Source organism: Amblyomma americanum, chromosome 9 (assembly GCF_052857255.1).
Source record: "Amblyomma americanum isolate KBUSLIRL-KWMA chromosome 9, ASM5285725v1, whole genome shotgun sequence".
NCBI classification, from domain to species: Eukaryota; Metazoa; Arthropoda; class Arachnida; order Ixodida; family Ixodidae; genus Amblyomma; species Amblyomma americanum.
In genome coordinates this window covers 95,375,909-95,403,779 of record NC_135505.1, presented here as the reverse complement: position 1 = coordinate 95,403,779, position 27,871 = coordinate 95,375,909, and the positions used below count along the sequence as shown (strand labels likewise).

At 46.1% G+C, this 27,871-nt stretch overlaps 1 long non-coding RNA gene across 1 annotated transcript in view; it reads left to right on the top strand.

Moving 5' to 3' along the window:
* LOC144104209 (uncharacterized) overlaps positions 1–27,612 on the top strand; it is a 54,038-nt gene extending 26,426 nt beyond the window's left edge. The window contains exons 2-3 of the long non-coding RNA XR_013308461.1: positions 22,099–22,267; positions 27,380–27,612. This is a non-coding gene — a long non-coding RNA (uncharacterized LOC144104209). The remainder of the gene's footprint in view (positions 1–22,098; positions 22,268–27,379) is intronic.
* Positions 27,613–27,871: the final 259 nt, after the last annotated feature.

Here is a 27,871-nt window from a genome sequence, read left to right as displayed (position 1 = left end):
CAGACCTTGTATTCTATGATGGAATAGTCAAAAATCCCCCTTACTGTGCGTCGTAGCATCCCTCATAGCATTGAATGGGCCTGGATATATTTTGCTATAAGTCCATGTGTATAGAAATACCCCGCTCTGGAGATTCCTCCAAGCAATATCTTCCTATTTACTAACCTTGCTATCGGCTAGAACATATTCCATTCTACTTATTCTGTAATACTGCTAAATTTCACGATAGGTGAGCATTGTAACCTCTCCTATTGCTATCAGTTTGCTTGCAGGAGAGTCCTCGGGCAAGTTCGTATGCTCGTTCATTAAATCGTAGAGCTTAATATGCGGGTGAGCAGACTGGCAAAATCGGCTGATCTACCTATTTTCTCTGTATTTTTTGTCTTATACAAGACAAGGTTAATATTCCGCCACATCCCAAGGACGTGAATCCGGGCCTCCAAGATGAAAGAACAAGGGCCGGGCCAAGCGTAAACCTTGCAGATGGAGAACGCAGGACGGGCAGACGGGGTCTATGCGGACGCAGCCGATAGCGACATCGCAAGGCTATGACGGCGCTGGAGGCCGATGAAGACGAGCATAAATGCGTACTTCACTGTCAAGGGCGCTCATATCGTCGCGGCTGAGGAGGTTGCGATAGCCCTTGCCGCTTCACCGAGTGTAGCAGCGAAGCAACAACACCAGCAGAACACTTCGACGGGCTCCGTATATTTCGAAGGACTTCTTTGTAGGCCGGCTGGTAGGGCATCGTGAGGAGCAAAACCGCAAAACAGGTTGGGACTAAGGCAGGCAGCAACACAGGGTGGTACTGACAACTGAATATTTACAGAAAAAACAGCAGAGCTTATATGGATCATTCGCGCGTATAATCTGCAAGCAATCGTAAATTGAAGATGAAGCACGAGAAGACAGTTCAATGGCAGCCATGACGAATAGAATCGGTACGGCGAAGGGAAGGAAAGCAAGCAAGGATGGCACAACTAAGCTGCACAAAACCAAACAAAATTACCTTGTGAACTTTCATATAAAACGCAAATTCATTTTGAAAAATAGACACAGAAGGTGTGCTGACGTCGCAGATGAGCTTTTGGCTGTGTTCTCTAGATGTTCACAATCTCTCAATTTCAATGAGGAGCTTCCGCAAGATGGTACACATTCAGTATTTAGACTTAAAGTTATATTTTAATCAACATGATCATGTCTCGTTGGCTTTTCAGCCGAGATCGAAGAAAGCTTTAGTGCCGTTCGACTAATCCCATTCAAAGCTCGTAAAACAGGCCTTGGCCTCTTCATGTTTTTGGTCAGCGCTTTTGAAATCATATCATCACAAAGTGCAGCTCAGTTTTCACCTTAAACTTGAGCGACTCGAAAAAGCGGGCTTGCCGAGCTCCCTGTTAAGATGTTGCCGAATCGCTGCTCAAAAAGCTTCGCCAGACGGCGTAAACAGACACCTTTTCCCAGGAGCTACCTAGTCGTAATAAGCATATGTGGTCTTACCATATCTTCAAAAGATTTCCCACAATCTTAAGATCTCTGGCAGATATAGCGTTGACGTGGTCATGTCTGCGCCCTGAAAGCTTTCAAAACTCTTCAATTTGGTGGGGAAGCAGGCTGCAACGCATGTAGTTTGCGGCATGAGGCATTAGAAGAAGTATGTCTCATGCGCAAGGGGGGTGGTTTATAAGATACTCCTCACCTATGGTCGATTTTATATAGGCCAAACTGGCAGTTGATTAAACATTCGTTTGCAAGAGCATGCGCGTTCCTTGAGTACGCCCGGAGGGCGTGCCCTGACCGTTCACTGTCGCAGTTGTAAAGGCTACTATCCTAAGCTGAATTGCACATAGATCATAGGAAAAACGAAATGGGCAGTTGGAACAGGAAATTGTCGAGGCTGTTGCCATAATGGGATCGGAGTCAGATAAGAATGTCAGCAAGTCTTCTCTGTCCATCTTTGAGAAAGAATTAGCGTTTCCGTCAGCCTTTCAGTAGGTTATTTTTGTTTGTTTTTTCGCATGTTAGTTGTGTCATCTTTGCTCGGCTTTTCTCCCTGCGCGGTATTAATTGTTTTCTTCATGGCTGGCATTGAACTGTTTTCTCATGCTTCATCTTCATTTTAAGATTGCTTGTCAGGTTAAATGCGTTACTGCTCCATATAAGCTCGGCAGTTTTTTTCAATAAATGTTCAGTTGCCAGTACCGCCCTGTGTTGTCGCCTGCCTTATCCCGTCCTGTTTGCGTTGTCGCTCCTCACGACCTCCTTATTCTATCGCACAAAATCACCATTGTAGACACGTCACTTGATTGTACGCAGGTTTATTATTATAATTATTATTATTAATATTATTATTATTATATTATTATTATTATTATTATTATTATTATTATTATTATTATTATTATTATTATTATTATTATTATTATTATTATTATTATTATTATTATTATTTTTATTATTATTATTATTATTATTATTATTATTATTATTATTATTATTATTATTATTATTATTATTATTATTATTAAGAATGCACTAGAACGAAACGGGCAGCGCACAACCCTCAATAGTTTCAACGCTCGTCCGGTGCCATAATCGCATCTTTCCAGACGAGGTTAAGCATTTGACTGTTGAGAATGGCCCCCAAATGAAAAAAACGAAAAGCACTTAGCACTTTGGTTCAGCCCACTTGATATTCTCAGCCAGGCGTCGTATTCGAGTTGTTTTCTCTGTATGTCTTCAGCCGCTTGTCGCAAAGGACCAGCCTCTGCCGCTTTTCATCGATGAGCAGCTCATCGGTACATTGTGAAGGAGCTTTTGCACTGAACATGATCAAGCTGCGGGCAGACCATGTTGGATGAATGGGCAGATCACGGTGACATTCAGCGACACAACAGCTGCGAGCCGAGACAATGTAGCAGTGTCAGGTGTTTGTCGGAGCGTCGGATGGAGTCACGCGTCGGTTTGCGTGCAAAATTTGGGAGCGCCGGTAGCCCCGTTACCATAAATTTAAAATCGAAACTAAAGTGTGTATTGGCCCAGGACCAGCAGTTACACCGGCGCTTGTCGTGAAAATCGCGAGTCCACTGGCAATTACGTCGGCGCTTGCGGCGGACTTTCCTTACTTTAGCCTTAATGCAACACTCGTCTGAACAGAGCCATGGCGTTTATTGCGTTTATGCTTACTATCCTTTCGAACGATCCGTGCGTAGCTCAGCGCGATTACTGCGCGATCGTACACGGGCTGCTCATAATCGTTCTGCATCTAACTTTTGAAGATCGCGCTTAACAGTCTCTTAAGATCGCTCTTAGGTCTCTGTGGAAACAATTCCTCCTCACCGTGCTTAAAATCAGACCTCATGGGTCCCCTATCGGTAGTTTGTGCACGAAATTCTTGCTCAAAGATCTCATAAGCTGAAAATAATAGCACTCTCATAGTCTAGCAAGAATCCAAAGCTATCCTGACTAGCTGCATGAAGTCTTTCTCGTTTATCAAAGACGAACTAAGCTTCCATAGTGCCCACTGCGGCTGAAACTTGGCAGGGCCATTCTTCAATCCTGGCAATGACCATGGTATGATCGGAGAAAAGAAAAGGCATAAGATCACACCAAATGCGCTTTTTAAGGACATCTAAGGAAACATAATTTCTATACAGACATGAAAGAGAGACGTGAATGGGTGTATATGTTTGTTAGAACACGTTTAAGGGGGCGGGGATGGTAGTAGAGGCGGTGAGAAGCATGGTCCCCGCATGCAGATTTAATACGAAAGATCAATTATTACAAATAATCGATGGGAACTACACTTGAAAAGCTACACATATTATATTTTTATACCAGACTCTGGTGCTGCTACCACCTATTCTCATTAGCCATTACAGAGTACTGCACGCAATTCTTTCGGTGCTTTTTATTCCCAGATACGCCTTCAATGCCGACATAAGCCGCTCTTACTTTGTTTAGAGTTTCTAGATTTTCTTTCCCAAATCAGTCCTAGGTGATGTTGGCAACTAAATTCAAAAACGCTTAACATCGCTGAACAAGTTACGATGTTATCGAAGTCACCTATCGAAGGCGCGCTGTAGGCGCATATCCCGACGAATGGGCTCTCAGAGATGAGCAAAAAAGAAGGAACGTATATTTCGCAGAAGATTACTTTAAAAATGCGCTCTGTATTTGTTGGTAGCCCTAACCATCTCGGATGGCAAATGATCAAATCTAATTCGATCTAAGTGTATTGTTGGGCCCTGGCAGTTCTTGGGCCCAGGTAGTGACTTTGCAGATAACAGTGATTCATGGCTAACCGCAAAGCAGGACCGGCTGTCCCCTCATTTCGGATAGGACTTCACAGACGTCGTAGCACGGCAGAAGATGGGCCCCCCCCCATGTGTAGTGCACTGCGCCAGCTGCTGAATACAATGACGCCGAAGAAACTGCTGCTGCTCGACGACGAGAACGTGGATTGGCTGCCACGGCTGCGAAACATTCATCCGGCCCATATAGTGCAAAGCATCATCTTGGCTGTGAGAGCTTCCGAGACAGAGGCGGACCGCCTACAGCGCACTGCATGGATTCGATGCTGGCTCATGCCCCTCGATGACCAGCGCTCTTGGAAGTTCTACCCAGTCACGGAAATACCTACGTTACATGGCTGCAATGAGGCGCTCAACCGCATGATGTCTGCCTTGAAACGGTTCACCGAGGACAGCAGCGAACCATCTCATGCTTGGATTGTGCGCGGCAGTGCCGTTTACGCCTGCATGCTCGCGAAGATCACGGTGAATGAAGCCGAGGAACCACAAGTTATCTACGTGGCCATGTGGACCACACAGCCCCTCTTTGCTGTCAGCTATCACAAGAGAATTCATCGGTGTATTCAAGAGGTTGTTCAGTTGGCCATCCGCAGCTACCTCTTCAAAATCGAGGAAATTCGTGCCAGCCCCGAAATGGCCTTCAAGACAGCACTTAGCACCCTGCGCACCCTGGAAAAGGTTCCCGCGCTAGCTAAGGGAAAAAGGTATCCCACCGCTAATCAGCAGCCTCAGGAAAGTTTGGCGGTGGGCTCCCACGAAGAACAAGTGCCTTCAGTTCCAGGCGCCACAGGTCAGTGGTACATTCACTTACTTATTACGACTGAAATATTTTTTCATCTCAATTCTTGTACTGTCGCCGCCAATGTCTGGAAGTGTTCTGCTAACACACACGTAGTTGTGTGAGAAATGCGAATGAAAGGTGTAATCTGCAGTGTTAGCTGGAGTGTACTAAAGTTCGCAAAACATATCAGAAAAAAATGTTTAGTAAGGTTTACGCGGAAAACTCCAGATGCTTCTCAAATAAAATAAAATGTTCGATTCAATCAAATAACCTTCAGGTTGCTCTGCTTTATTTTGAAAATTTCCTTCGCCTTTCTGATTGCTAGCAACCAAATATTGCAGTCGTGTTAGCTGAACTCTATTTTTCCTGGTCACCTAGCATTCAATGAGATGCGTTCAATGCACTCAGCTTCAGTTTCTAAGTTTCCAGCTTATTGGGTAGTCAACTGCGCCGCTCAGCTTTTTCAATTAACGTACAACAGCCATTATAGGTCACTCAGGCATGTTCTCGGCTAGTTGGTTTATCTATTTTTGAAGCTTGGAAAAAATCCACCTTGGCGCTAATAAATGCACACCCAAAAAAATACAAGAGACAAGGAGACAACGGACAAGCGTCGTTTGTTTTGTATGTGAATTTATTTGTGGCAAAAGAATTTTTTCCAAGCTTCAAAAAATTTTGGCTGACTGTTAGCTTTTTTTAAGGTCTCCGGCATAGTATTTTTGGGTCTCAAGTACAATCAAGAAATTTACCGGCAGAACAGGGCGCCGCCGGTGTCGATGTCGAGGCATATCAGTCTAAACGCGCGAGTGACGTCACGTTTTGGTATTGAAAATGATGCGGTAGAAGAAATAACGGATCATCCCCCATCTGGCGACCACAGTGCGTCTAGCACACGTGGTTTCAACAACGAACGAAAATCACTGACAACCAATGGCGCAAACACAAATCGGCTCGTTATGCAAATTGAGTGCTATAGCCTAAAAACGCATCGAGCCACTTAGGCGGAATATTTTCATTACATAATGCAAGGATTTGTGGTACTGCGCACTGTATTGTACTGTTTACCGACCAGGATAAATTAGAGGGCAGTCACGCGAGACTGCTTGTGCTCTGTGTGTGCGAATGTATTATCTCATTACGAAGTCTGTTGCCTGTTAAAGATTTATTTGGTCTTAATAACACACCTATTGATTAGCATACAATCGCAAGAAAACGTGTGAACTAGGGTAATCTTTAATCTCTAAGAAGTAACACGGTTTTGACGCCTTGCGCTGGTGCTCCCTACAAAATCTTGACGTGCACAATTGAATTCCGCGCAAGCTGTGGAAAAAATACTTTTTAGGAGTAGCAATATTAGGCGCATTATTCGAATTTGGGCTACATTCGTTCGCACGTATGTGCGTGCAGTTGTCCTTAAAAGTGATAGACCACAGGAATTGCGGTGGTTGCGATTTTGCACTTTATAAAGGCTTGTGTGGCACCAGTGTGTGGAAAGAAAGTTTAACGTATCTTTCCAGGCACCCATTGCATGTCTTGAAAACAGAGGCTGCATGGATAGAAAACACGGGCACGCACTTATCTCACCTAGCGGCGCCTCTCCACTTTTGCGCAGTTGTGTACTTCCATGAATCCTCCTTTGTGGCGTGCGGCCCAGCAGCCCACCATGTTGTGGGAATTATGCCAGGAGTGTACGCCTTGCAGGCTGTCAACTACGCAAAGCATTTAGGCCTTTACCAAGTGTTTACCCGAAGGTCGCTAGGGTAATGTCCTTAAAGTGAAGGCATTATTTGCACAAGCCTTCCGGCCGAAGGCCCTCAAGTCAAATTCCTTACTAGTAAAGACCTTTAGATTAAAGGCATTTTGCTCGTATGGACCTGAAGTACAAACCGTAAGAAGTGCTACTGCACGATATTCGTGCTAGCTGCGCTAAACCATCAGCAATTTTTTCCTTGTTTTTTGTAAACATCAATGCCTTATCGTTTACTGCTTTCGTCATACCAGAGCATGGTGAAGTCACTGAGGAATTTTATGTTATGGAGGACCACGGATACCGGCTTTCCTACTAATGTAATTTATAATGCTTTCACAGTTATAACTACGAAATTTCCCATTGGTGTTCTAGGCTTCCGAGTTTCACTGACACTCAGCCGTGCTCCAGCCTCGCAAACGTGATCTTTGCAATGGATCGAATTTAGCGTGTCGGTCAATAGGAGAGATGATGCAAATATAGCAAAAATGGCTTGTAAGACAAAAACGTATAATCATTGGAAAAAGTTTCAGACTACTGCGGTCCTCCTCTCCGCGCTGCCTGACCTGTCAGCATTATGGCTGACTCTACCTGTCGTTTCCCGCTATGCAATGGCATCTTTGTACCTGTGGTCACCTCCGAAACCTTAGTGTTAAAAGTGATAAACTAAACTTCTGCGCATTGCTAACGCTAACATTGAATGCACTGTGAGCTAACACTCATGAAAAATGGAAAACAAATATTTTCATTACGGGTTGAAGCACTACCATCCAAATGGGGGCGGGTCCCAGAAACGAGACCCCAGCCCTTTTCATGTGCAAAGGCTGTTGCTCGCTTTTTTGCATCATGTTACCGCGGTGAGCCCTGTTTCTTGCCCTCCCTGATCTTGAGAGGCGGGACAATTAATACTGTATTTTCGGCACTTTGCTAATAAATCTAGAAAAAAACTACTGCGGCTCGACTAAGCCCGGTTTAGCAACCGGAAGTTTGTTATGCGTGGTTATGCTGTGTTTCTAAGCCAGGCTGGACTTAACCACTTCTTCCGTCGCCGGAACCTAACTAGTGGCGGAGGCAGAAGCAGCAGCGGCTGTCTTCAAAGCTCTTCCCTGCCGCCTCTTGGTATCTTTCGATAGCCGTGAAGCCCGTCTTGAAATACATAACAGCAGGTTTTAAAAAGCATGCTCAACAACCGAAAATCTTGTGTCCCTTCGACAAGCATTAACGCCGTGACAAATCTTTTTAGCAGCCTATTTTGATTTAACCGCAGCGATGGCCGAGTAATTGAGCATCAGCCTCGCATGCGGAAGGTGCGGGGCTCGATCCCCAGTGCCGCCCGGTACCCACCGGTGATACAATAGGTACAAGCTTTCCCCTGGCCTGTTGCTCGGCTAGTGAAAGGTTAAATGCTTGGAAAATGGGTTTTTGACCCCACCTTGAGTAATCGAAAAATACCTGGTGCCATGGCGGTCTTTGGCCACAGACGCCTTTGCGCCATAAAAATCCATAATAATCATCATCATGTTTTGATTTAGACAGTTTCTTACACAAAAATTGAGGTTTGGGATTCTACGTCACTTTCGACATTCGCTGAAAGATGCTGAAATGAATTTTTGCAACTTTTTGTCTATTCGTTAATGTACGTCCAGGTGCCACCCTTTCAAGTAACTTCATTTAAGAGAACAGAGTACCTCGGGGGTGCATTTTAAGTACAGCAGTTTCCAATCCCTTTCTCACTACTCTCTTCTCTCGTTCTCTTGATCTTCTTTATATTTTCTTTCTTTCCTTACGGCTATTGTTAATCTTGTATGGTGTAACTACTATGAGTTGCCGCATATTTTGTTAAAGCAGAAGTGTACAGCGGAAGTTGCATGGTATGACTTGCTTTTACGTTCCAGCAGCGTCCCCTCAGCTCTATGAAGCGTGGTTGGCACCATGGCCGTTGAACACTGATTGTTATGGCTACTTCCTTTCAAATGATCGTCCCATCATAAGAGGCCGCACCGACGCGACCTGAATTTAAAAAAAAAAATCTTTCCGACACTACCACGAAGTGCATAGGGCACAAAAATAAAAGCCAGCAAGATAAATATCTCAATTCTTAGTTTCGAATGTTCTCACAGATTCCTTAGGCTGGAAATACAATGTGGCAGAATTAGCTAGCGGAGACGCTTTCCAAGAATTCCTCGATATCACTCAGATATCAAAGTTTGCAGGCATCGAAGAACCGATGCTGAAAACCCTGTCTCTATAACACCACACAGATCGTTAAATGTAGTACGGGATGCCACCTCGGGCAGCGATTTTCTTCACTTGACAGAAAAACAAATGGTCGTTGTACTATAAGATGAGATTGTTTTTAATATATGCTGACTCAAATTACGCAAAAGAAGGAAATTCCCACGAAACACTTGGTCCTGACATTTATTTCCTGCACCCAGTCCGAGACAATGGAGCTAGGGCAAGCAAAAATCTCCGTGCGACCATATTGCCGCCAATATTTCCAGTGTTTGTTCGTTTTTCAAATCTGCCGCGACACCACCTTATCGCTTTGTTTGCGACGCAAGACGCGACTAGATTTATCACGATTGATCGCAGCCAGGCAAAGCTGATTCTACGTTGTTCCGGAATGTTCTAGTAACTTTGCGCCCTTTATCTCGAATGTTCGCTATCAGCTTTAAATTGAGCACGGCCGACAGCGGCGGGCATTCTGTTCGACGACCGCCGAGCACGCTTGTCGCTTCGCCGCCGCCGAGTGATTCAGTCCATTTTCGGTGCAAGTCAACCCAATAAACAGTTCTTTTAGAAGACCCTTTCGTCCGTCTTCATCGCTGCTTCGACTGCCGTCACCACTACGTGACATCTGGTGGAGGTGCGGGGTTACTTCCATGTTCCGGACGCCCCCTTCAAGTCGTGAACCCAGCCCTGAGCGCTTCACACCCGAGGACAAACCAGCAGCTCAGCGAGCCAGCCGACGTCTCTAGGGAGAGGAGCCTGAGTTCGGGAAACTGCCGGACCGCACCAGACAGCGAAAAGACGCTGCTACCAGCACTGCAACCTCGCCAAAGATGTCGACACCGATCATACTGCAGCAGCCGCGGGTGCCGCCAACTTTCAATGGATCCCTAGGTGAAGACCCTGAAGAATGGTTGGACCAATTTGAGCGCGTGGCGTCATTCAACAAGTGGGATGATGCGGCAAAGATTGGACACGTTTTTTTCTCATTGGATGGCTCCGCACGCACGTGGTACGAAACCTACGAGTCGTCCCTTACGACATGGGAGCTATTCAAGAGAGAACTATTGAAGGTATTCACCAGTGTCGTGAGGAAAGAAAGAGCCGAACGACTCCTCGAGTCCAGGATCCAGCTTCCGAATGAGCCCGTCCGCAGTTACGTCGAGAAGATGAAGCGCCTATTTCGCCGTGCTGATCCCGGGATGACCGAGGAAAAGAAAGTTCAGTTTTTAATGCGTGGCGTAAAAGAACAACTCTTTGCAAGCCTCGTCCGCCAGCCGCCAAAAACAGTCGAGGAGTTTATGCAAGAAGCCTGCACGATTGAGAAGACCCTCGACGTTCGAGCTCGGCAGTACAATCGCCCTTCCTCTGCCTGTGCAATCCATTCGGACACGCCGGCCACCACCAGCGACAGCTTGCGGGAAGTTATCCGCGAAATCGTCCGAGAGGAGCTACGCCGATTACTGCCATCTTCCCCACAGCCACAAGCAGCGACTCTGATGGATGTGGTACGGGAAGAAGTGCAACAGGCACTTGGCACCCCGACGGCCACAGAACCCCAGGCCATGACCTACGCCGCTGCAGTAAGGACTGTCCAGCCCCAACGACAACCCCCACGTCCTCCCCGAGATGAGCCACTTGTTCCACAACGCCGCCTCCCAGCCACCGCCCGCCCATCCTATGACCGACGCTCAAGCCCCAGAAAATGCGACGCCTGGAGGACTTCCTACAACCGGCCGTTGTGCTTCCATTGCGGTGAGGCCGGCCATATTCTTCGTCACTGCCCGTACCTAGAAGTGACTATCGACGGCCGGAAAGTTACCGCTCTAGTCGACACAGGAGCCGATTACTCGGTGATGAATGGAACATTCGCTGCGCAGCTCAGAAAAGTCACAACGGCTTGGGACGGCCCACAAATTCGCACCGCTGGGGGCCACCTCATTACGCCATCAGGACGATGCACAGCGCGAGTGACTGTCAAAGGACATACCTATCCTGCGACCTTTGTTGTGCTACCGCAATGCTCCCGCGAAGTGGTCTTGGGTATGGATTTCCTTAATGAGCATCAGGCGATCATCGACCTGCGATTCAAGCTGATTACGCTTTCGACAGACGAAGCCATCGCTTCGATGAAAACTCGGGAAAATCACGTTGCCCTAAGTGTCCTGGAGGAAGAAGTGAGCGTCCCACCCCGTTCAAGCGTTATCGTGACCGTAGGCGCCACGAAAGCCATAAACACTGAAGCCATCATCGAGGGGAACATGCAGTTGCTACTAGACCAAGGAATCAGCATCGCAAGAGGCATCGCACATTTCCGCAATGGCCAGGCCGAAGTACTGCTGACTAACTTCAGCGAAGAATACCGGCATATTAACAGAGGAACGACGGTTGCTTTCTACGACGAAATATCTGACGTACGAGATTCCTTCGCCTTCTCCGACCCCTCCGCAGAAGATCGGCCTGACCAAGAGAACTCGCCCACTTTCGACATCAACCCAGCCCTGCACCGGAACAGACAAGACCAGATCCGCAATCTGCTTCAAAACTACAGTGAGTGCTTTTCGACATCGCCGAAGGTGCGACAGACGCCAATTGCCAAGCATCGCATTATAACGGATCAACACGTCCGACCTCTCCGTCAAAGCCCCTACCGTGTGTCTCCGCGAGAACGACAAGCCATCCGGGACCAAGTCGAAGAAATGCTTCGCGACGAAGTCATCCAGCCTTCAAACAGCCCATGGGCAGCACCGGTTGTTCTAGTGAGAAAGAAAGACGGCGCACTTCGATTCTGCGTGGATTACCTCCGCTTGAACAACATAACAAAGAAGGACGTCTACCCCGTCCCCCGCATCGACGACACACTGGACCGCCTCTGCAACGCCAAATATTTCTCATCGATAGACCTCAAGAGCGGCTACTGGCAAATTGAGGTCGACGAAAGAGATCGCGAGAAGACAGCATTCATAACTCCGGATGGGCTGTTTGAGTTCAAGGTGATGCCATTTGGTCTCTGTTCCGCACCAGCGACGTTTCAGCGAGTAATGGATACAGTGCTGGCAGGCCTGAAGTGGAAAAGTTGTCTGGTATATTTAGATGACGTCGTTGTCTTCGCCTCGAACTTTGAGGAGCACCTCAAAAGACTTCGAACAGTACTAGACGCAATCAAGTCGTCTGGCCTAACCTTGAAAGCAGAGAAATGCCACTTTGCCTACGAAGAGCTGCTGTTTCTAGGCCACATCGTTAGCAAGGAAGGAGTACGCCCAGACCCGCAGAAAACAGCTGCTATTGAACAGTTTCAACCGCCCGCCGATAAGAAAGCAGTGCGCAGATTTCTCGGACTATGCGCATATTACCGACGATTTGTGAAAAAACTTTTCGCGCATCGCCGAGCCCCTGACCCAACTGACGAAGGCAGACGTGCCGTTTAAATGGGAAGCGCCGCAAGCAGAAGCATTCAAGGAACTTCAGCGTCGTTTACAGTCCCCACCGATCCTTGCGCATTTTGATGAAAACGCCGATACTGAAGTTCATACCGACGCAAGCAGCGTGGGACTAGGCGCCGTTCTCGTTCAAAAAAGTGACGGGCTGGAGAAGGTCATCGCATACGCTAGCCGTTCCCTTTCCAAGGCCGAGGCTAACTATTCGAGCACTGAGAAGGAGTGCCTTGCCATCATCTGGGCTACGTCGAAATTCCGCCCCTACCTCTACGGACGGCCGTTCAAGGTGGTCAGCGACCACCACGCGCTCTGCTGGCTTGCCAATTTGAAGGATCCCTCTGGCCGACTCGCTCGATGGAGTCTGCGTCTCCAGGAGTTTGACGTCGCCGTCGTTTACAAGTCCACACGCAAGCACACTGACGCCGATTGCCTCTCACGAGCCCCTGTAGATGCACCGCCGCTGGACGACGATGAGGACGCCTTCCTGGGACCCATCAGCGCAAGCTCTTTTGCTCAACAGCAAAGCTCGGTCCCCAACCTAAAAGGCCTCATCGAGTACCTGGAAGGCAAGGTTTCTTCACCCCCCACTTCATTCAAGCGAGGACTGTCTTCTTTCTGTGTGCAGAATGAGGTCCTTGTGAAGAAGAACTTTACAGCGAACAAAACAGCCTACCTCCTTGTTGTACCTACTTGTCTCCGCGAAGAATTTCTACAGGCTTCACACGACTAGCCGACAGCTGGACATCTCGGGTTTACTCGCACCCTCCGCCGCATTCAAGACAAGTATTACTGGCCCCGACTGTCTGCCGATGTCGCACACTATGTGAAAACATGCCGAGATTGTCAGCGACGAAAGACTCCTCCCACACGACCAGCAGGATTTCTGAACCCCATTGAACCTCCCTCAAGACCCTTTCAGCAGATTGGCATGGACTTGCTTGGCCCTTTTCCAACGTCAACATCTGGAAATAAGTGGATCATCATAGCGACCGACTACCTGACCCGCTACGCCGAGGCGAAAGCCCTACCGAACGGAACAGCAGCAGAAGTGGCCAAATTTTTCGTGGAGTGCATTCTTCTTCGACACGGCGCCCCCAATGTGCTCATCACGGACAGAGGAACAGCATTTACGGCGGAACTCACGCAAGCCATCCTGCGCTACAGCCAAACCAGCCACCGGAGGACAACTGCATACCATCCGCAGACCAACGGACTGACCGAGCGCCTGAACAAAACCATCGCCGATATGCTCGCTATGTATGTCGATGCCGAACATAAAACCTGGGATGTCATCCTGCCTTCCGTCGTCTTCGCCTACAACACCGCAGTGCAGGAGACCACCCAGATGACGCCTTTTAGGCCCGTCCATGGCATGGAGGCCACGACCACGCTAGACGCCATGCTGCCCAACGTTATAGAAGGGAACGTCGACGTTGCCGCCTACCTTCAACGCGCAGAAGAAGCTCAAAGGCTTGCCCAATTACGGATCAAAGATCAGCAGCGGTCCGACGCCAGACGCTACAACCTACGAAGACGAAACGCGGAATACAAGCCAGGAGACCAAGTCTGGGTGTGGACACCCATTCGCCGCCGTGGATTGAGTGAAAAGCTTTTGCGCCGCTATTTCGGTCCGTACAAGGTTCTTCGTCGGCTGGGTGAACTGGATTATGAAGTCATCCCTGACGCAATGACTGCATCCCAGCGACGCCGCGTACGACCAGAAGTTGTCCATGTAGTCCGTCTGAAGCCGTATTATGCGCGCTAAAGGCCGCTGCATTTCCATGCTCTATTTTCGCAAGATCCGTTTTTTTCCCTTACTAGTCGCATTATTTGTTTTAATGCATCGGGTCGATGCTTCTTTGAGAGGGGAGTAATGCCGCGAATATTTCCAGTGTTTGTTCGTTTTTCAAATCTGCCGCGACCCCACCTTATCGCTTTGTTTGCGACGCAAGACGCGACTAGATTTATCTCGATTGATCGCAGCCAGGCAAAGCTGATTCTACGTTGTTCCGGAATGTTCTAGTAACTTTGCGCCCTTTATCTCGAATGTTCGCTATCAGCTTTAAATTGAGCACGGCCGACAGCGGCGGGCATTCTGTTCGACGACCGCCGAGCACGCTTGTCGATCCGCCGCCGCCGAGTGATTCAGCCCATTTTGGGTGCAAGTCAGCCCAATAAACAGTTCTTTTAGAAGACCCTTTCGTCCGTCTTCATCGCTGCTTCGACTGCCGTCACCACTACGTGACAATATATTCCTAACTCCAGGCGCTGCTTCAAACGCCAAAGGTCGGACCCAGTGAGGCTGACGCAGGGCCGCCCGGGTCTTTGGCAGATGCAGCGAGAGCTGCCTTGTCAACCCCGAAAAAGAGCCCGCCGGCTAACAAATTAAAAATCAGCAAGGCTTCCCTCGTCCTTGAGAAGGCCACACCATCTCTTCCCGCGGGCTCCCCAGGGAACTCCCCCACCTCCACTGAGGCGGTGGACTCAAGTCAGAGCCGGCTCCGCCGCTGTGGTGGTCGAGATCTCTTGAGCGAGAAAACTGTCTGTGGCGCAGCTCTGGTTGAACCCGGAGTGGCGCAATGTCTACAGCTGGCCGAGTGGAACTCGCTCAGTCAAATTGCAAAGTCAATCTTTGACCGCTGCGTTTCGCTGGGCGTTGCTTCTTCATCTTTGTCCCTGGACATGGATTCACTCTCTCCACCTCCTGGTTTCGCCTTTGCGCTGCGCCGCCGGAACCTGCACTATGGCCACGGCTTCACCAAGCTAAACACTCGAAATGCTATCGTAATGTAGGCGCACGACGCGCACACCAGCTGCGTGCTCTGACGTCATTCTGCGCATGCGCACAACTGACGAGGCGTAAGGCGGCTGCTCCGCGCGTCGGCGCAGCAGCGAGCTGCGCGGGGTGCACACTAGCTGTGGGCTATGACGTCATTCCACGCATGCGCATAGCTGGCGGAATGGAGGTCCCAAGGCTCAGCGGGAAGCCACGCTGACCTCGCGAAGTGGCTGGCGCTGTGTAGCTGTGTCTACAAAATGGGCCAGTAACGAGCACCGAACAAATAGGGACATAGGTTCTGAGTACATCCCTTCAAAGTATTCATGGCGTTACTTATCCACTGGAACTGCCGTGGAATAATAAAAAGAAACTATAGTGATGCAAGAGACCTTTTAGATTTTCTGCTGCCTGTAGCGTTGTGTCTACAGGAGAGCAACGTCAGTCCTGCACATAAAAATGATTATGATAAAGTATGCCAGTGTGACTTGAAGCAGTCGAGTAGGCTATGTGGAAACGTTGCTGTTGTTATGCAGAATAGTGTTTTAAGCCGCGAAATCATGCTTCAAACGAAATATATAACTGCTTCCACTGCTTCCGAAATATAGAACATCTTCCACAACATCTCACCTTAAAACTGCATGAGCTGGATGAACGTTTTGAGCAGTTAACCGAGCCGTATCTTGTAGTAGGCTATTTTAATGCCCTCTGTGGGTTTTGGCGAGGATAACAGATTGACAGCAGAGTTCAAGTTCTAGAAAATTTTCTCCCGTGCAAAAACGTTTGTTTGCTCAATACAGGAAAACAAATTATTCCTCTCCATACTCAGGAAAAACGAACTGCGTAGACTTGTCTTTTAGCTCTCCCTCCAGTTCTCCTGATTTCAAGTGGGGCGTTCTTGATAACCCATACGGGAGCGGTCATCTTCTATTAGTAGATAATTTTTAAACACAGCCATCAATCATCCCAGGTAAACGACGTCGTTGGAAGCTCCACGTAGACTGGGAGCTGTTCCAGGAAAACGCTGCTCTTGAAAAATTGTTTGCGTGTCATAACAGCGTTGATTAATTGAAATAAACGTTTACACCGTGTACCATTACTACGGCGCCTGTGTGTCTCCTCCGTTGTGTATGCTTTAACCTTCGCTGCTCCTGCAGATATGCAATGCCAAATAGCTCGCCACATCGCTCTTGCAAAGGTACACCCAGCTATGGCTCAGTGCTCGGGATTGGTGCGACGGAACCGCAAGGTGTGATATAACAAAGAATGTACAAGGGCGAAAAAAGAGCAAATTAGGCCAATGGAATTTTTCGCTGGTACTCGATACAACAGAACCTGATGAACTTTAAAAAGGCGAGGGCTAATGCACAAAGTATTCATCGGAATGCAGCGAGAGCTTTCTGGAAAATTCGCATATTGTCTATAAGCAGTTCAATCACACCCATAAAAATGTGGGAGCAACTTCGAACATTAATTAGGAACTTGTTCCTTTTCACAAATCCTTTCCTCACAGTCCTTGTACACAGAACAAGTATAAAGGAACAACCAGACATTCTAGGTGATCATTTCTCAAGTGTTTCAACTTCTCCATACCATACAAAATCATTTTTAAAATACGTAAATCTGCCTGGAAGTATAGACTTCCCGCAAAATGTAGCACATATGAACGACTCAATGATACTTTACAATCTAAAAAGTAGACATAGTTCTCTCTGAAGGAAAACAGACAGCTCTTCGCCTTCATAAAATAATTTGCGTAACGCTGGCGCATTTTCCTAACGTTCCATGGCAGCCTTCTTCAAAATTTTTAAACAAATTTAGGACACAAGAAAAAGTTTGGGAAGCTTGGAATAATGCCAGTTTGGTAACATACCTGAAACAGGTAAAGCAGCCAACATCCCCCAGTAGGTATACAGCAATAGCTTTTGCGAGCTGGCTCGCCAAGTATATTGAAATCGTTTTAAATCTCTAACTTTTGAGCTTGAATCTTGCGAAAGGCTTGCGTGGGCCTAGGTTCAATTCCCTCAAGGAACATTACTCATGAGAAATTGATACTTTACGGGTGCGTTTTAAATACGACATTCTTTGTCGTGAAATTTAATTATTTAGCTAAAATAACCCAAAAATAATTTATGCACTCAGCTTACGTTGACAATCTCTAGATAGCCTACACGTCAACAAACATATCAGTATGAAAGAAAGAAGTACTGTTCATAAAAATAAACTGCCAACATGGCAGACAGAGCCATTCTAATTTTCCCCCCAGAAAACCGTCACTGTAATGTTCTCTCTCAAAAGAGGCGTAAAGTACAACCAACTTTCCATTCAAAAGAAACAAAATTAGCAGTATCAGAACACAAAATATTAGGCATAATTTGCACTGAAAAGCTCACATCCCTTCCGAACATTAAAAAAAACTGAAGAAGAAAAGCTTCGTGGCCCTTAAATGTTACAAATGTGCTTTGAAGAAAACGGTGGGCATCCGACAGGAGATGTCTTTTGCTCCATTCATTATCATTCTCCAGTACGATCCTGCCTAGATTACGGAGCCTCGTACATGGGTCTCTGAGACCATTACACCTAAAATCTCGACCGCATGCACAACCCTGATTTACGTGTATCGATTCAAGGCACGTAGTAACTAGCGCTAAAGACAAGGACAGAAGAGAGGTGGACAATATGAACAGTCGGCATCTAGTTTTTTTTATTCCAGACAAACACATTCAATATTGCCGCCAATATTTGCAGTGTTTGTTTGTTTTTCAAATCTGCCGCGACACCACCTTATCGCTTTGTTTGCGACGCAAGACGCGACTAGATTTATCTCGATTGATCGCAGCCAGGCAAAGCTAATTCTACGTTGTTCCGGAATGTTCTAGTAACTTTGCGCCCTTTATCTCGAATGTTCGCTATCAGCTTTAAATTGAGCACGGCCGACAGCGGCGGGCATTCTGGTCGACGACCGCCGAGCACGCTTGTCGCTTCGCCGCCACCGAGTGATTCAGTCCATTTTGGGTGCAAGTCAGCCCAATAAACAGTTCTTTTTGAAGACCCTTTCATCCGTTTTCATCGCTGCTTCGACTGCCGTCACCACTACGTGACAATATATAGCAAAACATGTACAAAGTTCATACCCTAAAGCGCATTTGTAACGGCACCTTCCGGCTTAAGAATTTTTTGGATGAAAACAATAGGGACGGGGTGCTTACTCACGACTGTCTTCCCTGTAAAGGAGAAAGCTTCCAGTGGTTGCGGTTCCTTCTAGTTAGAATTCAAAAAATTACCCGCGTTTTAGTGAGTATCGAAGTACAATCATCCTCACAAACTTTCCAATGCGCCGCCAAGTGTCCCAAACATGATAGTGCCTCGACAGATAGCCTGTGCTCCATTAGCGAAACATACTAACAACGGCCAGTTTGGCCGATGTAGCGATTCCCGCATGACAACGAATTCTGTAGAACACACTTGTCTTGCAAGCCACATACGGCATTTGATGTTTTATCGTGCTATTCGGCTTTTTATTTTTTGAGGCAGGATCAACAGCTTTATACATTTTTTCGAGTTTGCCTGGTGCAGGAAGCACAACTCAGGCCTTGCCTTTATCTGCCAACTTCTTTGGGTAATTTGTCAGCTGACGGATATATAGAAGTTCCACGCATCTAGCCCGCTCATTAGCTTGTTGCTCAGTCCTCTGTCCTGTTTCCCAGCGTGAGGACCGGCCTTCAGCAACAGATGTCACGAGTTGCCTAGAGAAACCTGCCTTCGTCATGCACTATGTCTGCAAGTAAACACTCTCAATCACATTGCGTGAGCAGGACTTCTCCAGGGCAGTACGAAGGAATTTCTTGGCGATATCTGTTTGTACTAACTTAGAATGGCTTGAAATAAAATTTAAAAAATTATTTTTTACACCTTCCTTGACACCTATAGCAAACGCGTGTGTCATTCAGCAAAACCCAAACATCCAGGATGTGTATGCAGCCATCTTTAGAAAGCTCGTGGATGAACTTAAGAACCCAGGCACAGGACTCAAATACAGCCAAGGTTCGTTCGACTAGGACATCCTATCCGTTATTCTGAGTAGTTTGGGCAACTAAGACCACTAAGTAGCCCAGCTTTCCGCTTTAAATACCTTACGTCTCTCAACTGGCGTATACAGTACATCCCTCAAATAAAGTCACTATGTCGAAATAAATGAGGCCAAACTTAGACAGAGCCATGCTCACACGCACACAACTCCTGAAAATCCATTCCCTGCCGCAACGCCTCTTTTATCGCACAGTTACAAAGTGGACCTCTAAAGTACTGTTCAACAACAAACCCCTGTCAATCAGACTCCTGGTTTTCCGCTTCCAGGATAATTGCCAAACCTTATGGATTTTAGGTACCCTTCATGGCGTCACTTCAAGGCACGACCCACTGCCCCATGGTATAGCGTTCCCAATGTATGACTTTACGTTTTCACACTTCCGAAAAAACATCCTACCACCACTTGTGCACATATTACAGTAATACTGGACATTACAAGAAAAAATATTCTAACCACGTAAAATTTTGCACTGATGGCTCAAAACAGCAGGATATGTCGGAAGCGTGGCTGTAAAAGGAAGCTGACGAAATATAGTAAGGCATTCAGGCTTCCTAACTGAGCATCCATCTTTGCTACTGAATATTATGCATTCTCTATTGCTGTAGGCAGAATAGAATTTGAGAGGCCACTGCGGCGACCCGCATTGGGACAATAAGAAAGCAAACGCGTCAAAGCGCACATGGTCACACAACGAGATACCGCACCATTCGACGCATACAAAAGAAACCCGAGGCGACGCGCACGAACGCTGCAGAAGGTTCTTTCCGTCGCGGCACCGCTCACCCTATCGTGGCGCCGTCCTCTCCTCTGATGACAGGGTCACCCCACTCAAACCCAGTGTCATGACGTCAAGCGTTACCGTGGCAGACCCGTAGGCAACATCAACTGTCACTGCAGTCATATATTCGTTTTCATATTTGGCACAGGTGCTGCTTTCCCGTCCGACTACTATATTACCGTCCAGTCTATTGAACCGTCGAGCGCAATTTGCTTTAATTAAATTAATATTCTCTCTATATTACTTAAAATTTTTCTCATCTAATTATCACTCATGAAACAGCATTCAATTCATTTCTGAATTTATTTAAACTTTTTTGTCTATTTTTCTATTATTTTATTTTCACGGCTGTTTTCTCGGTAACTCGCTATATAAACGCCCGCGCTATCTCGAGAGTTTTTCGACATTTTTGTCGCTTATTTATGAGCTAATCAACCTAGTCACACAATGTCATCTTATCAACTAATTAACCTCTCGACATATAGACTACCGGGAGAGGGTTGGCTTGCAAGCGCCAAAAATAGAAAATAAACAGGGTGGCTGAGATACAATAAACAAAAACTAGATAATAGAACTATAGGGAAACTCTCCTGAATAAAACCTAGAAGGTTAGTTTGGATCGATTAGAAAAGTCGGGGGAGGGAGCGGAATCACTGAATCTGCCATGTGTGAACTGTCCCGTTGCTGAAGCCTAGTCGGGTAGTGCCAAACTACCGTAAATTTGTAACCCTCAGAGTCAATATAATATTTAAATGCAATTTCAAGAAAAAGTTGGCGGGGAATGGCCCAAAGGTGCCATGTCAGCGAGAAGTGATCTAACGTTCTGGGTTGATAGCAGAATGGGCACGTGGTTGAGGGAAAGGACGAGATCAATGGAAGGCTCGTGTTGTGCTACGAACTTCAAACTTCCTCCTTTGCTCATAAAAAAATGCCTGAGCTGAATTTAGACGTCTTTTTTACGTTTATTGTCGTGTATTGAGAGCGCAAGAATTAATATTTACAAGGGAACAGCAGCCTCAGTTGACTCATATACGACCGCGCTGCTTAGTCTTCAATAGGGCCTCCAGATTTCAGAGATTTCATTATTTTATATGAAATATTTAGGCGCTGGTATATGTTTCAATGGTGGAGTTTATTTCCAAGAAACAAGTGAGGCTTATTGTGAGGTTTGGCCTTAGATCCTTATACGCCACTAAGCCCACCACGAACCAACACGAAGAACACTAGTATTTGTACCCTTGCATGCGATGAGGAAGATCAAGAATGTTTTTTTTTTTCTAAACAATGCAAGAGAGGAATTTGCGCCAGCCGACGGCGACAGCAAAGTTCGCGCAGTGTGTATATGCCTTCTATATTATGTCGGCCAGTTGAAAGCCTGCTAACATTTGTTGGTGAAGTGCCAGTTCTCGGAAGTACTGTCAAAATACTGGAACTTTGAAGCTGTTTTCAACCCTGGCAGCCTCAAATTTAGTGATTCTAATAGGAATCACTGGGCGTGAAAAGGTAGCCCACTGAAGCAAAGTTATTCAGTGCCAGGGACCCTTCGAAGATAGGTGAGGAGTGTTTTTTTTTAATGTGTTCAGGCGCTATGCAGATCCTTGTAGATCATTTACTACAGCAGTGGGTAGTAAACGCTTGGAGACATTGCGTGCATTCAAACATCCCACCTAAAATATGATCTATATAGGATAAAGTGCGGCGAACAATCCTATTACTTACATTGTCACTGACGCATCGGCTTTGAGGAATGTGCTGTCAAGACTGCTGAGGTCATTTGCTTTTGCTTTTTTCCACCTCAATACGTGACGCACTCAAATTTTTGGCGTGACTCTTTGTAGAAATATGCTGCTCGCAAAAAAATGTACCCGCAACGCATACGCACAAACTGCGGCCGGTTTCAAGTGTGGCCTTTAACAAAAACATTTTGTCCTCATAACATTGTTACAGCTGATGCAGAACAATTCGCCTCCAAACAGCCAGCAAACATCAGTTGCCCCGAGTGCTGGGAAGACTTCAACTCTCAACAGGATCAAGAAAGGCACTACTCACACGTGCATCTTGGAAAGATGAAGAAGCAGCACTTCTGCTCCTATTGCCCTTACTGGAACTTCACCAGGTCAGCCGTGTTTAGTTTTTTACACCTTCCATGATAAAGTTTGGTGTGGTAACAATACAAAAAATGCACTTTATATCAAGCACATATTTTGCATCGTCATCAGAAACCTTCATCAATGCCCAAACTTGCAGCTGCGTAAATGACGTAACATAAATTTCTTCGCGAGTGCATTGCCTGTAGACATCTCAAAATTTTTAAAGATCGCAATTTACTTTCGATGACTTTTTTTTCTCAGTACTGTGGAGCTCAAGGTGTAATTTCTAGATCATTTTTGAGAATGTCCTTTGTTGTTGCATGGCTTTCTAAACTCACTAGCGTTTAAGTAAGTTACTGCCATAAGAAAAATTTTTCATCCAGTTCATTGGGGTTCCCTTCATAGTTTGTTGGGCTTTAACGTCCCAAAGAGATTCAGGCTGAGGGATGCCGTAGAGTAGGATTGCGGAAATTTATACCACTTGAGGTTGGTGAACGTGCACTGCCATCCAACAGTACAGGCGCCCCTGGGGTTTAACCTCCGAAATTCGACCACCGCGGCCAGGATCGAGCCCGCATCGAAGCGCAATAACCATTGCGCCACCGCGGCGGCCTACATATTTAATAATCATTATCATCATCATCAGCCTGACTACGAGCATTGGAGGGCATAGGCCTCTCTCTTGTCTCTGTAATTAACCCTGTCCTTTGAGAGTAAGGCACAAACGACGCCTGCAAACTTCCTCATTTCATCCGCCCTGCTAACCTTCTGCCGCCCCCTGATACGCAAGTTTTCTTTTGCAATCCACTCCGCTACCCTTAAGGACCAGCGGTTATCTTGCCTTCATGTGAAATGCCCCTGCCGAAACCCATTTCTTCTTCGTAGTTTCGAATAGGATGCCAATAACACGCGTTTTGCTCTCTCACGCGCTCTATCCGCTTCCGGACGCTTAACGTTACACCTATCATTTCTCTTTCCATGGCTCGCTGAGTTGTCGCTAACGTAAGCTGAACCTTTTCCGTTAGCCTCCACGTTTCTGCCCTGTAGGTGAGTACCGGTGAAATACATCTGCTTTACACTTTTCTCTTGAGAGATATTGGTGAACTGCCATTCATATTCTGAAATAACCTGCCATTTGCCCTGCACACTATTTTTATCCTTCTGGCGCATTTCCCTCATACTATTTGTAGCAGCTGTCACTTCCTGTCCTAAGTAGCGTATTCCGTTACCCCTCCCAGCAGCTCGCTGCCAGTTGTGAACCGCTGTTTCCTGGCCAGACTGTTGAACATTACTTTGGTTTTCTGCCTGTTAACTTTTAGACCGGCTGTTCTGCTCTGCCTGTCTAGCTCATTGATCATGAATTGCAGTTTACCTCCTAAGTGACTCAGCAAGGCAATGTCATCCGCGAATCCCAGAATATTCAAGCATTCTCTAATATTTCTTATCCTGAACTTTTCCCAGCTCATGCCACGGAATACCTCATGCAAACAAGCGGTGAATAACATTGCCGCTAATGTGTCCTTTACCAGACGCCCTTACTGATTGGAATATTATTGCTGACTTTATGGTGGACTATGGTAGTTGTCCGGTTCTTATATATATCTTGCAGTATTTCGATACAAGGGTCTTCTACACCCTGGATCCGCAATTCCTGTGTGACTGCTGAGGTTTCCACTGAGTCGAAAGCTTTCGCCTAATCAATGGAGGCAATATATATATATATATATAGGTTGATTACATTGTGCGCATTTCTGTGACACCTTATTGATTGTGTGAATATGATATATTGTGGAATATCTTTTACAAAAGCCTGCCTGATGATTTGGTGGATTGAGGTCTAAGGTTTCCTGACTCTATTTGGAATTGCCTTTTCCCTTTCGTCTCCTTCATATGAATTAAGATAATGTTTCCTTCTTCCAAGCTTCTTGTACGGTCGAGGCTTTAAGGCAATGCGTACAGAGGGCGGCTAATTTTTCTACCACGATCTCCCCTCCAAATTTCTACATATCTGCTGCTGCCCGTTCCAACCCAGCTGCTCTTCCCGTTTGCAATGCCCCTAAGGCTTTTTTTGCTCCCTCTTTTGTTACTGGCGGGATGACGCATTGCTCATCGCTGTCATTATTTTTATGACTATATTGGCTACTGTATAGATTTGTGCAGACGTTCTCGGCTATATTGACTATCTTATTTATATCGCTAATGAGATTGCCTTGCTTGTCCCTTAACGCATACATCTAGTTTTTACCTATGCCTAGTTCCTTCACTGCTTTTAGGCTACATTCGTTCTATAGGCCATGATCGATTCTCTCCATATTAAAATTCTTATGTCGGCTACATTGCCCTTTTTTATGAGCTTAAATAGCTCTGCTAGTTTTATTCTGTCTGAAGGTATAGACGCCCTCAGGCTCAGGCGTTTCTTAATCAGATCTTTCATATCCTGAGATGGCTTGCCGCTGTCGTGTCAAAGCCATCCCACAGCCTACCTCTGCTGCGCTCTCCGTACTGACAGCTGTCAGATTATTCTTTATTGGATGAACATTTGGATATTTCCTAATGACTTAAAGCTGAATATCTGTTCTGCAGCAATATCCCAAATTCCTCTATTTTCTCTCTTACCTTTAACTCGCTAATGAACTTTTTCTTCACTTGCTTCTTCCGTTGCTTCTTGAAGCGTAAGCTTATTCGTGACCTTACAATCCTGCGGTCGCTACAACGCACCTTCCCGCGGACGTCCACATCCTGAACGACGCCAGGTTGAGCTCATATGAATTCAATTTCATGTTTAATTTCGCCATTAGGGCTCTTCCAGGTTCAATTTCAGTTCTCTCGTTTGGGGAAGACGGTATTCATGATCTGTAAATTATACCTATCTGCGAAATCTACCCATAAATATCCCCTGGTATTCCTTGAAGCTATCCCACAGTCGCCTACCACGTGGTCACAAGACTCTTCTTGCCTACCGTCACATTGAAGTCGCCCATCAGTACAATTTACTGTCTCCCTATTTTGCTCATTGCCGATTCCACGTCTCAATAGAAACTTTTAACGGCCTGGTCACCATCGCTTGATGTATGCGCGTGGGCCAGCACCACTTTCAGCTTGTACTTCCTATTGAGCCTAATTACGATAGCTGCCACCCTTTCCAGCATACTATCTTAGAACTCTTCTGCGTTGCCAGCTAGAGCTATTATGAATACTCCCTTTCCTGTTTTCCTTAAATATTAGCTGTCGGTGTGTATTTATTTCGGCATGATTCCTAATGCGAGTTAATAGAGTCCATGCGGTTCATAACTAATATATATCAATAGATTTAGTATACTGAGCTCGGCGATGAACTGAAACATGGAGATGATCGCAATAAGTACAAGGTGATCCTCCACACTCAAAGCATGATCCAGAAGATTGCGTTTTTTGTTGGAAGAGATGCAAAACTTCTACTGATATGCGTAATGTTAGCTGCTTTGCTCTCACCGCAATATGCACTACACGGGATTCCTAAACTCGTTTTTGATGTCTCTATTTGGTGTCGCAACAGCGCGAAGACCTCTTTTTAATCCTCTCCTATAGCTGTCGTCCGCGTATGTAAATTGACAACAGCGCCAAGCAGGGCAGCGGCTGCGGGCCTCATCACAGCGCTTTTAATTCATGCCACTCGCTAGGATATGGAGTGCACTGAGTGACGACGAGTTTAGCTTTCGTAACGAGTGCCTGCAAGGCTTTGTAAATTTCTAGTTTAAAATCCGGCTCTTCTGCTGCTGAAGGCTGGGGCAAGGAAGAGAGCGCATCGCCTGTTGTCGAGCGCATCGCGCTGTAGAAGAGTAAGCGGATGGTGCAAGGCATCAATCAGCAGCGCTGCATGTGAATGAACGGGGACCGTTAAGTTTTTTTTTTGTGTATTTATATTTCTCTGGAGCTAAAAAATGTGTTCCTATCGCCTGCGTCCACCGCTGCTCGATTTTATGCAGCGCAGCCCAAGGTGCCGTGACGCGCACTTTCACAAGACGGTGCGATAAGTTACAGAGGCGGAGAGCTTTGCTGCGGGAGCTGATTGTCTTCACATATAGTCCTCTCTACATTGGCTCTGCAATAGGTATCATAATCTAATCAGGGAGTCCTCTAAAAGTTCTTTTAATTGGGTGCTATAACAGGCGCTTTCTGATGAAATTTTCATTTTATTTTCTGATGAAATTTTCATCTTAATTCATTACCTTTTCTGCAGTCCCTTCAATAAGCAAGCATTACCTAAAGCAGGTGAATAAACTGGACGCCTATTAGACATCTTTATGAGCACTGGATAGCATATTTTCAAAAACTGGCTTCGAGAATTGATGCGGATGTGTACTGGGACTGCGCATAAAAGATCTCTAGGAAGTTTGGCAGGCATCAACTGTTTACCACAAGAATTTAAGCGCCCTGGCTTTACACTGAAAGCCTCCAAGTGTATTAGTTTTTTGGGGCGTTGAAAGAAACCCTTGCCCCACTGTACCATGAATTAATTTTAACCGTCGTCGTATATGTCCAGAGCTTCTAGTTTTATATAATTCCTTATAGCTTGAATGTTTTCGTTCAAAAAGAAGCATTTACTCGCCCATTTATTTCTTGGTCCCCTTTTACTTCCTTACTTTAGGGACAGTTTTCCGCTTCGTTCCAGTCAGCAAACTGATCCGGCTACCTTTATTATCAAAATGGTCATAAACAGAACCTCGTTGCAAGTAAGACTGATATCTAAGCAGAAAAGTACTATGATAGCAACTAATCATATGAACTATGTTATGCTGGAGTTTTCATATGGCGAACTCATACTGCTTTCCCAAATTTCAGCTCGACACTGTTAGCGCGTCGCTGCGCGGTCTTAACCTTTGAACATCATAGTTAAGTTTAAGTGTTCAAAAGCATGTACTCAGCATAAAGGAAATACTGTGTAATCCCTTGGTTGCACTATGTCATTGCCAAATGATTAAAGACAATTAAAGTGCGTTAGTGTTTTTCATCAACAACACATTGAAATGAAATTTTGTCGAGAATATTTCTCTTGTGTAGACACATAGAAATGTAGCAGTTCATGACACCGTAAAGAATACTTCAGTTGGAAAACCGGCACTCGCATTTTTTTCCACTTTCTGATTGCGCTTTTGCAGGTCACTACTGGAGAGGCACCTACAATCTCACAGAGCAGACGGCAGTTCCTCCAGCAAGATCTCCTCCGCTCAGCCTGCGAAAGAGACCGCTCCAAATGAAAAATATACATTCAAGCCTATACACACATGTCGGCCATGTGGGGAATGCTTCCCCACAGGTCCGCTTCTGCTTCGACACCAGGAACACTGTTCTTCCATACAGCAGATTTCCTGTCAATACTGCGGTTTATTGGTCCCCGACAAGTCCACTCTTGATAATCATGTTTTGTTGCACACTACATAGCTTAAACCCGCTCTATGTTTCCAATGTGCACTACCAACAGTTTGTATCAGCCTGAAATGGTAATGGAATTTACAGTTGTTTAATTCTGACATGTGCTCGCCGTGACGAGCACGTACATCTTTTAAAAAGAAAGTTGCATTCTGCCTACGAATGTTACACGCCGATATTCAAACCACCACTGGCTTGTGATCGCGATGAATTGGAGACAT